This window comes from Bufo gargarizans, chromosome 1 (genome assembly GCF_014858855.1).
Source record: "Bufo gargarizans isolate SCDJY-AF-19 chromosome 1, ASM1485885v1, whole genome shotgun sequence".
In the NCBI taxonomy this organism is placed as follows: Eukaryota; Metazoa; Chordata; class Amphibia; order Anura; family Bufonidae; genus Bufo; species Bufo gargarizans.
In genome coordinates, this window is record NC_058080.1 from 394,468,946 (window position 1) to 394,486,029 (window position 17,084).

The window sequence follows — 17,084 nt, forward strand, 5'->3', positions numbered from 1 at the left end:
CATAGTTTGTAAACGCTATAACTTTTACCCAAACCAATAAATATACACTTATTGCATTTTTTTTTTATCAAAGACATGTAGAACAATAAATTTAGAGAAAAAATTATATAGAAATGTAGTTTTAATTGAAAAATTTTACAACCGAAAGTGAAAAATTATGTTTTTTTGCAAAAATTTCGGTCAATTTCGATTAATATCAAAAAAAGTTAAAATGTCAGCAGCAATGAAATACCACCAAATGAAAGCTCTATTAGTGAGAAGAAAAGGAGGTAAAATTCATTTGGGTGGTAAGTTGTATGACCGAACAATAAACCGTGAAAGAAGTGTAGTGTAGAATTGTAAAAAGTGGTCTGGTCATTAAGGGGGTTTAAGCTAGAGGAGCTGAGGTGGTTAAATATTCTCTCCTCTTTAACCTGGTTGATTCCCTTTATGTATTTAAAAGTTTCTATCATATCCCCTCTGTCTCGTCTTTCTTCCAAGCTATACATATTAAGGTCCTTTAATCTTTCCTGGTAAGTTTTATCCTGCAATCCATGTACTAGTTTAGTAGCTCTTCTCTGAACTCTCTCCAAAGTATCAATATCCTTCTGGAGATATGGTCTCCAGTACTGAGCACAATACTCCAAATGAGGTGTCACTAGTGCTCTGTAGAGCGGCATGAGCACCTCCCTCTTTCTACTGGTAATGCCTCTCCCTATACAGCCAAGCATTCTGCTAGCATTTCCTGCTGCTCTATGACATTGTCTGCCTACCTTTAAGTCTTCTGAAATAATGACCCCTAAATGCCTTTCCTCAGATACTGAGGTTAGGACTGAATCACTGATTTTATATTCTGCTCTTGGGTTTTTACGCCCCAGGTGCATTATATTGCACTTATTAACATTAAACTTTAGTTGCCAGATTTTTGACCATTCCTCTAGTTTTCCTAAATCCTTTTCCATTTGGTGTATCCCTCCAGGAACATCAACCCTGTTACCAGTGGCGTACATATAGGGGTCGCAGGGGTCGCAGTTGCGACCGGGCCCGGCACCCCAGGGGGGGCCGGCCGCCTGCGGACCCCTGGGGCCCCTGCTGCAGCTGTGTCTCAGACTCAGACGGACCGTCACATACGTTGCCCCCCCGGCCCGGGCCCGCCCTCCTCCTTCCTCCTCCTTCCAAGTTCCACCTCCTTCCACCTCCTTCTTCCTCCTCCCTCCTCCAGTCCTCCCTCCTCCTCCTCCCAGTCCTCCCTCCTCCCTGCGGTCACTCACGTCAGCGCCGGCGCCGGGCCCGTGAACTCCCGCGAGACCTGTGCGAACTCCTGTGCAGGTCTCCCGGGAACACGCGCCTGTTCTCAGACGGGATCCGGACGTGACGACGAGAGGACGTGTCTTGTGAGAAGAGGACCCGCCGAGGCGCCGACCGGAAGAACACAAGAAGAAGAACCGAAGTTCCTCTGCCCTGCCCGCGACGGTCGGTAAGTAAAAGCCGGGGGGGGGGGGGGCGCGCGGGACCGGACCCCGACCCAACCGGACCCTGGGGCCGCCAGCAGATGACGACGGGGGTAGCAGCTGCAGGAGGGCACACTAGGCCCACAGCCCCCCAGGCAAATGACCGGGGGGGGGCAGCAGCAGGCCCACAGCCCCCCAGGCAAATGACGGGGGGGCAGCAGCAGGCCCACAGCCCCCCAGGCAAATGACGGGGGGGGGGGCAGCAGCAGGCCCACAGCCCCCCAGGCAAATGACCGGGAGGGGGCGGCAGCAGCAGGCCCACAGCCCCCCAGGCAAATGACCGGGAGGGGGCGGCAGCAGCAGGCCCACAGCCCCCCAGGCAAATGACCGCCGGGGGGGGGCAGCAGCAGGCCCACAGCCCCCCAGGCAAATGACCAGGGGGGGGGCAGCAGCAGGCCCCCAGCCCCCCAGGCAAATGACCGGGGGGGGCAGCAACAGCCCCCCAGGCAAATGACCGGGGGGGGGCAGCAGCAGGCCCACAGCCCCCCAGGCAAATGACCGGGGGGGGGGGCAGCAGCAGGCCCACAGTCCCCCAGGCAAATGACCGGGGGGGGGCCCATGGATCAATTTCGCACCGGGGCCCCATGGAATGTGTGTACGCCACTGCCTGTTACAAATCTTTGTGTCATCAGCAAAAAGACACACCTTACCATCGAGGCCTTCTTCAAATTCGCTGATAAAGATATTAAACAATATGGGTCCCAGAACAGATCCCTGAGGTACCCCACTGGCAACAAGACCATGGTCTGAATATACTCCATTGACTACAACCTTCTGTTTTCTGTCCCTCAGCCACTGCCTAATCCATTCAACAATATTGGAGTCCAAGCACAAAGACTGCAATTTATTGATAAGCCTTCTATGTGGGACAGTATCACATGCCTTATTAAAGTCTAGATAAGCGATGTCTACTGCACCTCCGCCATCTATTATTTTAGTCACCCAATCAACAAAAATCAATAAGATTAGTTTGACATGATCTCCCTGGACTCTATTGAAACTGTTCCAATCTGATAGGGACTCGTATACCACCAATCTAATTTTAGAAAAGTCAGTTTTTCTAAAATCTAAAACTTTTGTTTTTGTGTGGTGTGACTCACTGTACTTATAGTAAACCAGACTGACTAGTGATCACTAGATCCCAAGCTTTCCCCTACAGTAATATCAGATACCAAATTCCCATTTGTGAATAGAACTGTAAACCTGTAGTGTTACTTGCCTAACCAGTAACCACATACTTTATTTATTTGATGTCCATTTTATGTCTGAAGAAGGGGTTAAACCCCAAAATGTGTCACATATATTAGGAATAAAGAATCAGAGATCCCTCACAACATTACACCTGTTTGTGACGTGTTGCTCTGCTCTCCCCTCCATTCTCTCAGTTCTAGAAATAGCATCAGGAGGCTGTACCGAGTGGATGTGTATGGAGAAGCAAGAGGGGGACATCCAAGAAGGGTAATTTACACAGGCAGGGCTGGAACAACACATAGGTGAGAGTAGGTGTGCGCCTAGGATGTCACCTTGTTACCCATGATGGGGGCACAATCACGGTTGCATTTGCAGCCGTTTAGCCTCATAGTCTGCAGACATCATTGTGAACTCCTGAGCTGGGTCTCATGTCATTACATCATTGCGCAATACCCCATGCAGAAGCGGTGATGTCATTGAGACCACGTGCACCGGAACGCTGCAGCAACACAGGCCACAGGCGGCGGGGGAACGGGAGTGAGGTAATTTTTTTTTTGTTTTGTTTTTTGTTTAACCCTAAACCACTACTGGGGCACTAAGGGGGGAAGCTATATATATCTGGCACCACAGTGTGGGCCATTATCTACTTGTGGCACCAAGGGGGGGGGCTATATATACATGGCACTACAGTGAGGGTCATTATCAACTGGGGGCACCGAGGGGGGAAGCTATATATACCTGGTACTACAGTGTGGGCTATTATCTACTGGGAGCACCAAGGGAGAAGCTATATATACCTGGCACTACATTGGGGGCCACTATGTATTGACGGGAAGCTATATATACCTGGCACTAAAGTGAGGGCCATTATCTACTGGGGGCACCGGGGGGAGCTATATATATTTGGCACTACATTGGGGACCATTATCTACTGATGGGGAAGCTATATATACATGGGACTACAGTAATGGCCATTATCTACTGGAGAACTAAGGGGGTGAGCTATATATACCTAGCACTACATTGGGGGCCATTATCTACTAGGGGGAGTCATATATAACTGGCATTACCTAGGGGGGCATTATCTACTGGGGGCACCAAGGGGGAGCATTATATATACCTGGCATTATGGAGGGGGACTTATCTACTGGGAGCATCAAGGGGGAAGCATTATATATATCTGGAATTACATAGGGGGGCATTATCTAGTGGGAGCACCAAGGGGGAGCATTATATATGCCTGACATTACAGAGGGGGCATATTCTACTGGGGCACTAAGGTAGGAGCATCATATATGACAGGAGAGTACATTATATACTGATACTAGGGGTGGTTCTACAGGGGGGCATTATCTACTGGCATAACAGGGGGACCTATATGCTACTTACATATACTGACAATACAGGGGCACGGAGGAGCATTATATACTGGCATTCTGGGGGCATTTTATATATAATAAAGCTCAAAATCCTTCTGATAGCTTTTATTTCCATACACACAAATGCATTGGGAACACTACACATTCTATTCCAAATCAAAACATGAAAAAAAAAATATATCAAATTTGTGTTGTTCCTCTAAAGAAATTAAAGAAAAGTGAATATTAGACTGTTCAAAAAAAAAATAGCAGTGTTTTTATTCTTCTTTACAAACTATATCAACTGAAAAATGTTAGAAGATTTTGCTTTCCTTTGAATTACTTAACTAATATTTAGTCGTAAAACCACTGTTTCTGAAAACTGTTGTACATCTGTGTTGCATGGAGTCAACTGACTTCTGGTACATGTGAACAGGTATTCCAGCCCAGGATGATGGCTACATTCCACAGTTCTTCTCTATTTCTTGGTTTTGCCTCAGAAACTGCATTTTTGATGTTACCCCACAAGTTTTCTATTGGATTAACATCCAGGGATTGGGCTGGCCACTCCAAAACGTCAATCTTGTTGGTCTGTAACCAAGATGTTGCACGTTTACTGGTGTGTTTGGGGTCGTTGTTTTGTTGGAACACCCATTTCAAGGGCATTTCCTCTTCAGCATAAGGCAGCATGACATCTTCAAGTATTCTGATGTATTCAAACTGATCCATGATCCCTGGTATGCGATAAATAGGCCCAACAACGTAGTATGAGAAATATCCCCATATCATGATGCTTGTGCCACCATGCTTCACTGTCTTCACAGTGTATTGTGGCTTGAATTCAGTGTTTGGGGGTCGTCTGACAAACACTGGACCCAAAAAGAACAATCTTACTTTCATCAGTCCACAAAATGTCTCTTTAGGCCAGTCAATGTGCTCTTTGGCAAATTGTAACCTCTTTAGTACATGTCTTTTTTTCCACAGTGGGACTTTGCGGTCGCTTCTTAGCTTGGCTTAGCAGTTAGCTTGGCTTCACATAGGCGTCTTCTAATTTTAACAGTACTCACAGGTAGCTTTAGACCTTCTTTGATCTTCTTTGTCCACGTCTATCAGGTTTTGGTTGCAATTTTAAAGCATTTGCGATCATTTTAGCTGAGCAGCCTATCATTTTCTGCACTTCTTTATATGTTTTCCCCTCTCCAATCAACTTTTTAGCCAAGGTACACTGTTATTCTGAACAATGTCTGAAACAACCCATTTTCCCCAGAATTTCTGAGAGAAATGCACTGTAACCAGCATGTACAACATTTTCTGCCTTCCTTCCTTAAAGAGGACCTTTCACTACAATGAAAAATATAAACTAAGCATACAGACATGGAGAGCGGCGCCCAGGGGTCTCCCTGCACTTACTTATCCCTGGGTGCCGCTCCGTTCTCCCGGTATAGGCTCCGGTATCTTCAGATTTTTGGCTCAACTGGGAGGAGCCTGTCGGCGTCTCCTTCTCCCAGGCTGTAGCGCTGGCCAATCGCAGCGCTCAGCTCATAGCCTGAGAGGTTTTTTTTTTTCTCTCAGGCTATGAGCTGAGCACTGCGATTGGCCAGCACTCCAGCCTGGGAGAAGAAGACGGCGGCAGGCTCCTCCCAGTTGAGCCTTAGTTAAGCTAAAGGGAATTATAAACTGTCACGGTGGCTGCTACAACGCCAGATAGCAGGGAACAGGGAGCTGGTCACCTCCTCACGTAACCCTAAGCGCTCTCCCTGGACTCCTAGCGTATGAGCCGCCTCATAAGGTAAGGGGGCTCATACTCTCCAACCTAGGACCCTGCTATCCCTGCTACACCCTAGGCCTGATGACAGGGCAGAGAATGCCTGTGCATCCTCGACACGGATGACTGGCGTCTCCAGAGGCCCAGTAGCTGACAGGATGCAAGGCAATGGGGGAAGCCGTACGGCAGGTAAGACACAAAGCACAATAACAATGTTATCTACTCTTACCTGCCGCAGCCAAGATGGCCAAGAGGCTCCGGGCTGGGAAACCCACGGTCTTGCCTTCGCTTAACCCCTCCGGGTAAGCACGCCCCTTCCGGAGCCATCACACACCATAATCAAACCTCTCAGACAAAACCCACACCACAACTACATACACCAGGTGGGGAGAGGAATGACAAACACACCGGAGGGGACAACAGACACAGAAGGGGATTAACCCTTCCAACACCAATGGAAGGGAGGACAGCAACTAAAAGGGGAAGTGCATACAACTCAAACCCTGTGGACACCAAACAGGGAATGTGCACACATATAAAACACGTTGCCAAGGGCAACCGCACGCATGAGTGTTATCCGCGGCAACCGCACCTGAGGCAAACCACTAAGTGTCCCCAGCTGCGGTTGTCACAACACCAAAACCGCGGGTAACTGCATGCGGCTCCCAAGGAGTCACGACCAAGACCCAGGGTCGTGACATAAACAGTTCCAAATACCAGTCAATATTGGAACAAAACCTTCAGGCCTCTGCTAGAAAGCTGAACATGAAGAGGAACTTCATCTTTCAGGATGACAATGACCCAAAGCATACATCCAAATCAACAAAGGAATGGCTTAACCAGAAGAAGATTAATGTTTTGGAATGACCCAGCCGGAGCCCAGACCTGAATCCAATTGAAAATCTGTGGGGTGATCTGAAGAGGGCTGTGCACAGGAGATGCCCTCGCAATCTGACAGATATGGAGTGTTTTTGCAAAGAAGAGTGGGCAAATGTGCCATGCTGATAGACTCATACCCAAAAAGTCTAAGTGCTGTAATAAAATCAAAAGGTCCTTCAACAAAGTATTAGTTTAAGGATGTGCACACTTATGCAACCATATTATTTTATTTTTATATTTTTTTCTTCCCTCTACCTAAAAGATTTCAGTTTGTTTTTCAATTGAGTTGTACAGTTTATAGATCATATTAAAGGTGGAAAAAGTTCTAAAATTATTTATCTTTGTTTTTATATCCACTGTATATATAAATATATATATATATATATATATATTGGGGTATTATAATACAGGGAGCACTACAGGGGAGTTATAACTACAGGTGGGCATTAGAACTACTGGGGGCGATGAAGGAGGGGTTTTCTAAATACTGGGGGCATTATGGTTATATTATTACTACTGGGGGTAATGTACAGGCATTTATTATTATTGACACAATATATAGGCATTGCTACTACTGGGGCACTCTTGGGGAGTATAATTATTGGGGGCACTATTACTAATGAGGGCAGTCTGGGAGCACTATGTCTATTGGAGCACTGTTATTTCTGACAGTATAGTGTTTGTGGGCGTTGGGAAGCACAGGGGGCACAGTATTGGGAGTAGCAGCAGGGTGACAGTGCCTTGTATAAAGTTTGGGCCTGTCTGGGGTCTGTATAAATTTGGGATCTGAGTTTCAAAATCTCTAACCATCCTCCATCTACCATGCGCCATATAGTAATACTGGTGTCTTCTTATTTGGCAGAGGGAGCTGTACACCCCTGACCAAAGACTTCTGAATGAAGTTTAAAAAATTTGTTTCGGACGCTTCGCTGAATTTTCCCCCCAAATTTGATTTGATCAAAATTTACTTGTCACGAAATGCATTATAATTCAGCTATTTCCCGGCCTGCAGGGAGTGTATCTTGGTGTACATGACGTGTGCATTGCAGAAACATGCATAGCTAGTCCACTGTGGTAGTGAAAGAGTTACTGTGCAGCAGTATTACTGTGGCGTCAGTCTTAGACTAAGTTCATACTTCACTTATTGGATCAGTTAAAGGTCAAAAACTAACCAAATAACTGAAGTATGAACTCAGCCTTACAGGTCAATGTTAGCGCCAAGTATAATGTACTTAAGCTGCAAATCACGAGAGTGTAGGTTACCTTTAAAACGTAGCTTTTAATGATAATAGCTAATATAGTAGGCCCATAAGAAAATAATACAATTAAAACAGCATGCATGTATCAATGTCCATGCCACACAGAATGGTGAGAGTATAGGCAAGTGTAGGATAACTTGGAAAAATGTAGTTGTGATGGCACACTCTCATCTGGTATAAACTGAAATAGGTTGTTATGTTTAAAAACGTATTTATTTATACTTTTAGTATAAAAGCCATTTGATAAGCTGGTTGAATGGTTTATAGTTGATATCTAGGTGTTATGAACAGGCTGGATGCATATATTACTGTAGCTGGGTACATACAATGTTAAATACAATGGCTGAGTACACAAGGATATAAAGAGAACTGTCGTGTATATCTGGTTTGAAGTACTGTCTTGGTGTAGGTTCCAAGAACTAAAGTGCTGTATGCAGGCTGAATACACTAAAGTGCTATATGAACTGAATGCACAGAAGTGCTAGATATGGGCTGGGTACAATAAATGCTATGTGTCAGCTAAAATATGAAAGTGCTGTGTGCAAGCTGGATAGACTAAAGTGCTAGTGCAAGCTTGATATCCCCAAAATGCTAGTGCAAGCTGGATAGACTCTAAAGTGCTAATGCAAGCTGGATAGACTAAAGTGCTAGTGCAAGCTGGATACACTAAAGTGCTAGTGCAAGCTGGATAGACTAAAGTGCTAGTGCAAGCTGGATACACTAAAGTGCTAGTGCAAGCTGGATACACTAAAGTGCTAGTGCAAACTGGATAGACTAAAGTGCTAGTGCAAGCTGGATAGACTAAAGTGCTAGTGCAAACTGGATACACTAAAGTGCTAGTGCAAGCTGGATACACTAAAGTGCTAGTGCAAGCTGGATACACTAAAGTGCTAGTGCAAGCTGAATACACTAAAGTGCTAGTGCAAACTGGATAGACTAAAGTGCTAGTGCAAGCTGGATAGACTAAAGTGCTAGTGCAAACTGGATACACTAAAGTGCTAGTGCAAACTGGATACACTAAAGTGCTAGTGCAAGCTGGATACACTAAAGTGCTAGTGCAAGCTGGATACACTAAAGTGCTAGTGCAAACTGGATACACTAAAGTGCTAGTGCAAGCTGGATACACTAAAGTGCTAGTGCAAGCTGGATACACTGAAGTGCTAGTGCAAGCTAGATACACTAAATTGCTAGTGCAAGCTTGTTCAAAATCCAGGCCAGGGCGGCCGCAACATTGAGTGAGGTCTGACTGAGTGAGGAGGAGCCGGAGGTGTGGTTTCCGCGCATCTCCGGCTCCCAGTCAGATCAGACACTCAGAAGCAGGCGGCAGTGGCAGTGCGGACGTGCGGTGGCTACGGCGGCGAGGTGAGTTTTGAGACTGTCTAACTGGTGACAGACAGTGTCTCTACTCTGACTGAGTGGCAGTCGGCGGCAGCGCAGAGCCCAGGGCCCAGCTTGATGATGATGGGATTGGGAATGGAATGGGATTGGGTCTTGGGATCATGGAGTGAGTGGTGGGAGTCTGGGACTGGGACTCTGAATTCTGTGGGAGTGGGAATCTGTCTCTGTGGCTAAAGTGGTTACTGGGCACACTACTTACTGTGTGTGTGTGCCAGGCCCAAGGGTCAGACTCAGGCCGCAGGCAGGCAGGCAGTGACTGCTGTTACTCTGAGCCAGGAGAAGCAGTGCACTGCAAGCAAGTGTGCGTGCATGCCACTGTGCCAGCCTGCCAGGGGCAGGCTGCAGGCAGCGGCCCAGCCCCCAGCGTGATGCCCACTGTCTGTTGCTGACTGGCGCTGGGCACTTAAATTAATGACAGTGTGTGTGCCGGGGGCAGGCCACAGGCAAGCAGTGTGTGTGCCTGCGCCAGGCACGGGCACTGCCCCTGGGGTAGGCAGTGAGGGAGTCTGATGGGACTGACTTGTAAAAGTTAGATGAGAGAAAAAAGTCTGAGTGCACTCAGACTTTTCTCTCTCATCTAACTGAAGACGCATGGTAAGGCCCCATTCACACATCCGTAAGTGTTTTGCAAATCCACGGGCCCGTGGATACGCAAAACACTGACATCGGTAATTTGCGATCCGTAATTTGCGGACCGCACATTGCCGACACTGCATAGAATATGCCTACTTTTGTCTGCAGATGCGGACAAGAGTAGGACATGTTCTATTTTTTTTCGGGAACGGAATTGCGGACCCGGAAGTGCGGGTCCGCAACTGCGTGTCCAGGCTGCACATCGTGCGGCCCCATAGAAATCAATGGGTCCGCAATTCCGTTCCGCAAAATGCAGAACAGAATTGCGGACGTGTGAATGGGGCCTTATTGGTAGGTGCCAGACCAGATGTGACAACTCCAGACCCTCAGACTTTTCTATGCTCATGGCGCTGGGAGATCTAGGATGGGTGTTTGGGTGGGAGCTCTGGAAGGGGTGGTGGGAGGCCCGATAGATATGTGGGGGCTGGGGGGGCCCATACAAATTTTTTTGCTATGGGGCCCATGCATTTCTAGCTACGCCCCTGGGGGCAAGCTGTACTTTCCAACGCCACCATTTAATATTGCATATGATGTAGTGGGAAGCGGGAAAATTTTTCCAAATGGGGTGAAATTGCAAAAAAAAATAGGAATTCCACCACAGTTTTATGGGTTTTTAATTACGACGTTCGATGTACAATAAAACTGACCAGTTACTTTTATTCTGCAGGTCAGTACGAATCCGGAGATACCTTTATATGTATAGTTTTTCTTGCAAAAAAATCTGTTTTATTTTTTTGTCACCATTATTTATATTGTAAAAAATGAAGCGACCAAAAACGGCGAATCGGCCATTTGGAAGCTTTTTTCTATTTTTCTGTTTGCCATATGGGGAATATATTTTTATATTTTTATACAATGGGCATTTTCGCACACACCCCTTTTATTTTGGGAAAAGGGGGGTGATTTAAATTTAAATTATTTTTTTATTTTTATTTTTTACTTTATTTTATACTTTTTTATAGTTCCCATAGGGAACTAAAACAATCAATCATCTGATTGCTAATATAATAGACTCCAATGCACTTGCATTGGAGTCTATGAAGATTTTACTACTTTCTTATGGAGCCCTATTACAGGCAAGGGCTTCATAAGAAATACTATACAGCAGCCTCCTGTCATTCACAAAGACAGGGGCTGCTGCACACATGCTCCGGCTCCTCCGATCGCCATACGGGGGAACCGGAGCATCACCGGAAGCTTCCAATGTTTCACACGCTCAGATGCCGCTGTCTGCCCCAGGTTGCTGTGGTTCACCATCTACTATTAACACATCTTCGCAGGCGCGGGGTAGGGTTGGGACCCGACGGCAAGTCCTCCACATCTCCCACCACCACACTTAGCGGGGTTGTCTCCCCTACGGCTAGCCCTTTGGTCTCAGGTTTGCAGGGTTCTGGTCTCCCCCCTGAGCCGGGCCACTCTGCTAGGGTTACCCCTGTCTCATGGGTATCAGTCACTCTCATAGCAGGCCACAGTGCTGGGAAGCCTGGGAAGTCTCATAATGTAGATTTGTGGTGACAGCCACCTTGTGGGTCCATCTACCGGCCACCGTAGTTAGAGACACCAGCACGGTGGGGTAGTCTTTTAAGTCTCCATGGATGCACATCACCATGACTTTCTGGCCAGTATACTCAGGGGACCGCACCAGGGTAGCCCTTACTAGGGTCACCAAACTCCCTGAGTCCAGCAGAGCCTCCGCCAAAGTTTTTTCCACTTCCACCTGGCACAAATGTAGAGGCTCTGGGGTACCTGTTGCACACAGCCTCCTGCAGACTATCGGAGCCAGGTCTGCCATGGGTACATCCCGGGCTTTTCCGACCCCCCCTCTCAACAGAACCCTTCTTTAGATTCCTGGTAGCTTTAAAGCGTTCCACCAGGTCCACCATCTCAAGGGTATTGCCAGGAGACACCTGACCAATCCAGTGCTGGAGAGGGTATGGCAAAGCCCTCCAGAACATATCAGCTAACAGACAATACATGATAGCAGTGGGACTCAGCACGTCAGGCTGTAGCCATTTTTGCAAGAGGGGAAGTAGGTTATAATACTGGGGTCTTGCAGGCACAGCCGGGTTGAACCCCCACTGATGCACCCGCTGGGCCCAGACCAACACATTCTACCCCAGTCTTGCCATAATCTCACCCTTGATCATCCTGCAGGTCGAAATACACCCGCTGGGAATCGGATGCTAGAAACGGAGCGACGACCTCAGCCCACTGGTCACGCGGTAACTTTTCCCTGATGGCCACTTTATCGTACATTGCCAGGTAGGTTTCGATGTCGTCTGCAGGGGTTCATCTTGGCAATCGCGGCACAGACTGCTTTCCGGGACATCGTGGACGCTCGGGGTTGCTCCTGCTGTCTGCAAAGCCATCACGTGTTGTAGCAGCAACTGGCTAGTCTCCTGCTGCTGCTTATTAGCCTCACGTTGCTGCAGGTTTGTCTCTGGCTGCTGCAGATTAGCCACCATGAGGGCCTTCACAAAAGCCACTGGTTGTAATACAGCTGGTTTAATGTACGACATACAACCGTGCCTGAAAAACACCAGCCTCACTGCTTAAGCACGCATCCTCCACCAATTGTGGGGTTTTGCTCTGGTAGACAGGATTAGCGGACACAGTACAGAGGCAACAAGTTCTTTGGATTAAACAGTTCAGTGTTTTATTCACTCTTTAGGCAAGTGACAAAATAAGCAGTTATAATGAAACAAAAAGTCACCTTGCAGTGTTGGTGGTAATTCACACCATGCTGCAATTCTGCCTCAAAGAGTCCTTGACCATAGCAGCACCAACCTATTTTCACACCAAACAGGTAGCAAGCCTTCATCCAGACACAAGGCTCCCAGATCCCAACACATAGACCTGGCTTCTGAACCCAGCTGCCTATTTAAGGACAGCCAGGTGCTGCCAAAACCCTGGCCGGCACTTAAAATCTAGCTAAGTATTTCAACTCCCCTGGCTGTAAATCAGCCCAGCAGCACATGTTGGGCGAAAATACCTGTGTCACAATATATACTATATATATATATATATATATATATATATATATACACTCACCTAAAGAATTATTAGGAACACCTATTCTATTTCTCATTAATGCGATTATCTAGTCAACCAATCACATGGCAGTTGCTTCAATGCATGTAGGGTTGTGGTCCTGGTCAAGACAATCTCCTGAACTCCAAACTGAATGTGAGAATGGGAAAGAAAGGTGGGCTACAACAGCAGAAGACCCCACCGGGTACCACTCATCTCCACTACAAATAGGAAAAAGAGGCTACAATTTGCACAAGCTCACCAAAATTGGACTGTTGAAGACCGGAAAAATGTTGCCTGGTCTGATGAGTTTCGATTTCTGTTGAGACATTCAAATTGTAGAGTCCGAATTTGGCGTAAACAGAATGAGAACATGTATCCATCATGCCTTGTTACCACTGTGCAGGCTGGTGGTGGTGGTGTAATGGTGTGGGGGATGTTTTCTGGGCACACTTTAGGCCCCTTAGTGCCAATTGGCCATCGTTTAAATGCCACGGGCTACCTGAGCATTGTTTCTGACCATGTCCATCCCTTCATGACCACCATGTACCCATCCTCTGATGGCTACTTCCAGCAGGATAATGCACCATGTCACAAAGCTCGAATCATTTCAAATTGGTTTCTTGAACATGACAATGAGTTCACTGTACTAAAATGTTCCCCACAGTCACCAGATCTCAACCCAATAGAGCATCTTTGGGATGTGGTGAAACGGGAGCTTAATGCCCTGGATGTGCATCCCTCAAATCTCCATCAACTGCAAGATGCTATTCTATCAATATGGGCCAACATTTCTAAAGAATGCTATCAGCACCTTGTTGAATCAATGCCACGTAGAATTAAGGCAGTTCTGAAGGCAAAAGGGGGTCCAACACCTTTTTAGTATGGTGTTCCTAATAATTCTTTAGGTGAGTGTATATATATATAAATATATATATATATATATATATATATACAAACAGGTGAAACTCGAAAAATTTTAATATCGTGCAAAGTTCATTTACTTCAGTAATGCAACTTAAAAGGTGAAACTAACATATTAGATAGACTCGTTACATCCAAAGCAAGATATTTCAAGCATTTATTTGTTATAATTTGGATGATTATGGTTTACAGCTTATAAAACCCCAAAGTCTCAATTTTAAGGTACCCTTTGTTCAGGGGGTATAGATGAATTAGCTGACTAGAGTGTGACAATTTGAGCCTAGAATATTTTAAGCTGCATTAATGCAATTCCTTTTATTTGCATTACTGAAATAAATGGACTTTTGAACAATATTCAAATTTTTTTGCGTTTCACCTGTATATTCATATAAATAAATATCAAACTAACTACCACTAACTGCAGTTTTTTTTTCAAAAAGTTGTATAAAAATTCACTACAGTGCTCTTCAAAATGCATGCAAATAATCTAATCTGACACTAACTGAAATTTGTATACAATATATATTTATATATATATATATATATATATATATATATATACCACTAACTGCAGTTATTTTTTCACACAAAAAGGGAAGGGACAGGGACACAGGGTGATTTAGGAATCTGGAACAGCTGCAAATAAAATTAAAAAAATCAGTGCAGCAATTCCAGATTTTCTTCTTCTTTTCTTTGTTCTTCTTTTCCTCTTCTTTCAGCAGTAAAGGGTTAAATAGCAGTGGTGGTGCACCAAAAGTCACAGCAAGCCAACAGCAGGACAGAAAAGCACATGGTAAGAGCAGCCATGGTGCCCCGATTCCCCGGCAATTGTTCCCCAGAGCCCCGCGGACCTTGTGACGTACATGTACGTCACTGGTCTTTAAGTCCCGTCCAAATATGACGTACATGTATGTCACAGGTCCTAATGGGATTAAACAAGGGGTTTATCACTGGAAATATGACCGAGTATAAGGCTGTGTCATATAATGTCCAGAGAGCGGTTAAGGAAGCAAAATGCTGCTTTGGAAGGAGGTTAGAGCTACAATTCCAACAGAATGGTGCAAAGAGTCTATGCCATGGGCTGAGAATGATAATTGAATTTAAATCATCCACTAACAGCACTGAGCATGCGTACATATCTTTAGCAGAGGAGTTAAATTCTTTCAATGTGCGCTTTGATGGTGAAGCCCATGTTAATGCATACAATCATCTTCTACCTGTTTATTGTAGGATGGTTGGGAAGCCAACTAGATCAGAGAGTGTTCCCACCCTTATTATCACAGAACATGAGGTGAGGAGGGCTTTTAAGAGGGTGAACACAAGGAAGGAAGCAGGTCCAAATGCTATCTCTGGTTGAGTCCTCAGATCTTGGGCTAATCAGCTAGCCCCAGTGTTTACCACAATCTTTAACCACTTCAACCCCGCTAGCTAAAACCCCCTTAATGACCAGGCCACTTTTTACACTTCTGCACTACACTACTTTCACCGTTTATTGCTCGGTCATGCAACTTACCACCCAAATGAATTTTACCTCCTTTTCTTCTCACTAATAGAGCTTTCATTTGGTGGTATTTCATTGCTGCTGACATTTTTACTTTTTTTGTTATTAATCGAAATTTAACGATTTTTTTGCAAAAAAATGAAATTTTTCACTTTCAGCTGTAAAATTTTGCCAAAAAAACGACATCCATATATAAATTTTTCGCTAAATTTATTATTCTACATGTCTTTGATAAAAAAAAAAATGTTTGGGCAAAAGAAAAAATGGTTTGGGTAAAAGTTATAGCGTTTACAAACTATGGTACAAAAATGTGAATTTCCGCTTTTTGAAGCAGCTCTGACTTTCTGAGCACCTGTCATGTTTCCTGAGGTTCTACAATGCCCAGACAGTAGAAAAACCCCACAAATTACCCCATTTCGGAAAGTAGACACCCTAAGGTATTCGCTGATGGGCATAGTGAGTTCATAGAACTTTTTATTTTTTGTCACAAGTTAGCGGAAAATGCTGATTTTTTTCTCTTTTTTTTTCTTACAAAGTCTCATATTCCACTAACTTGCGACAAAAAATAAAAAATTCTAGGAACTCGCCATGCCCCTCACGGAATACCTTGGGGTGTCTTCTTTTCAAAATGGGGTCACTTGTGGCGTAGTTATACTGCCCTGGCAATTTAGGGGCCCAGATGTGTGAGAAGTACTTTGCAATCAAAAGTGTCATTTTACATATACCCATGCTGGGTGAGATAAATATCTTGGCAAAAGACAACTTTTCAATTTTTTTTATACAAAGTTGGCATTTGACCAAGATATTTATCTCACCCAGCATGGGTATATGTAAAATGACACCCCAAAACACATTCCCCAACTTCTCCTGAGTACGGCGATACCAGATGTGTCACACTTTTTTGCAGCTAAGGTGGGCAAAGGGGCACATATTTTAAAGTGCACCTTTCGGATTTCGCAGGCCATTTTTTTACACATTTTGATTGCAAAGTACTTCTCACACATTTGGGCCCCTAAATTGCCAGGGCAGTATAACTACACCACAAGTGACCCCATTTTGGAAAGAAGACACCCCAAGGTATTCCGTGAGGGGCATGGCGAGTTCCTAGAATTTTATATTTTTTGTCACAAGTTAGCGGAAAATTATGATTTTTTTTTTTTTTCCTTACAAAGTCTCATATTCCACTAACTTGCGACAAAAAATAAAAAATTCTAGGAACTCGCCATGCCCCTCACGGAATACCTTGGGGTGTCTTATTTCCAAAATGGGGTCACTTGTGGCGTAGTTATACTGCCCTGGCAATTTAGGGGCCCATATGTGTGAGAAGTAGTTTGCTTTGCAATCAAAATGTGTAAAAAATGGCCTGCGAAATCCTAAAGGTGCTCTTTGGAATGTGTGCCCCTTTGCCCACCTCGGCTGCAATAAAGTGTCACACATCTGGTATCGCCGTACTCAGGAGAAGTTGGGGAATGTATTTTGGGGTGTCTTTTTACATATACCCATGCTGGGTGAGAGAAATATCTTGGCAAAAGACAACTTTTCCCATTTTTTTATACAAAGTTGGCATTTGACCAAGATATTTATCTCACCCAGCATGGGTATATGTAAAATGACACCCCAAAACACATTCCCCAACTTCTCCTGAGTACGATGATA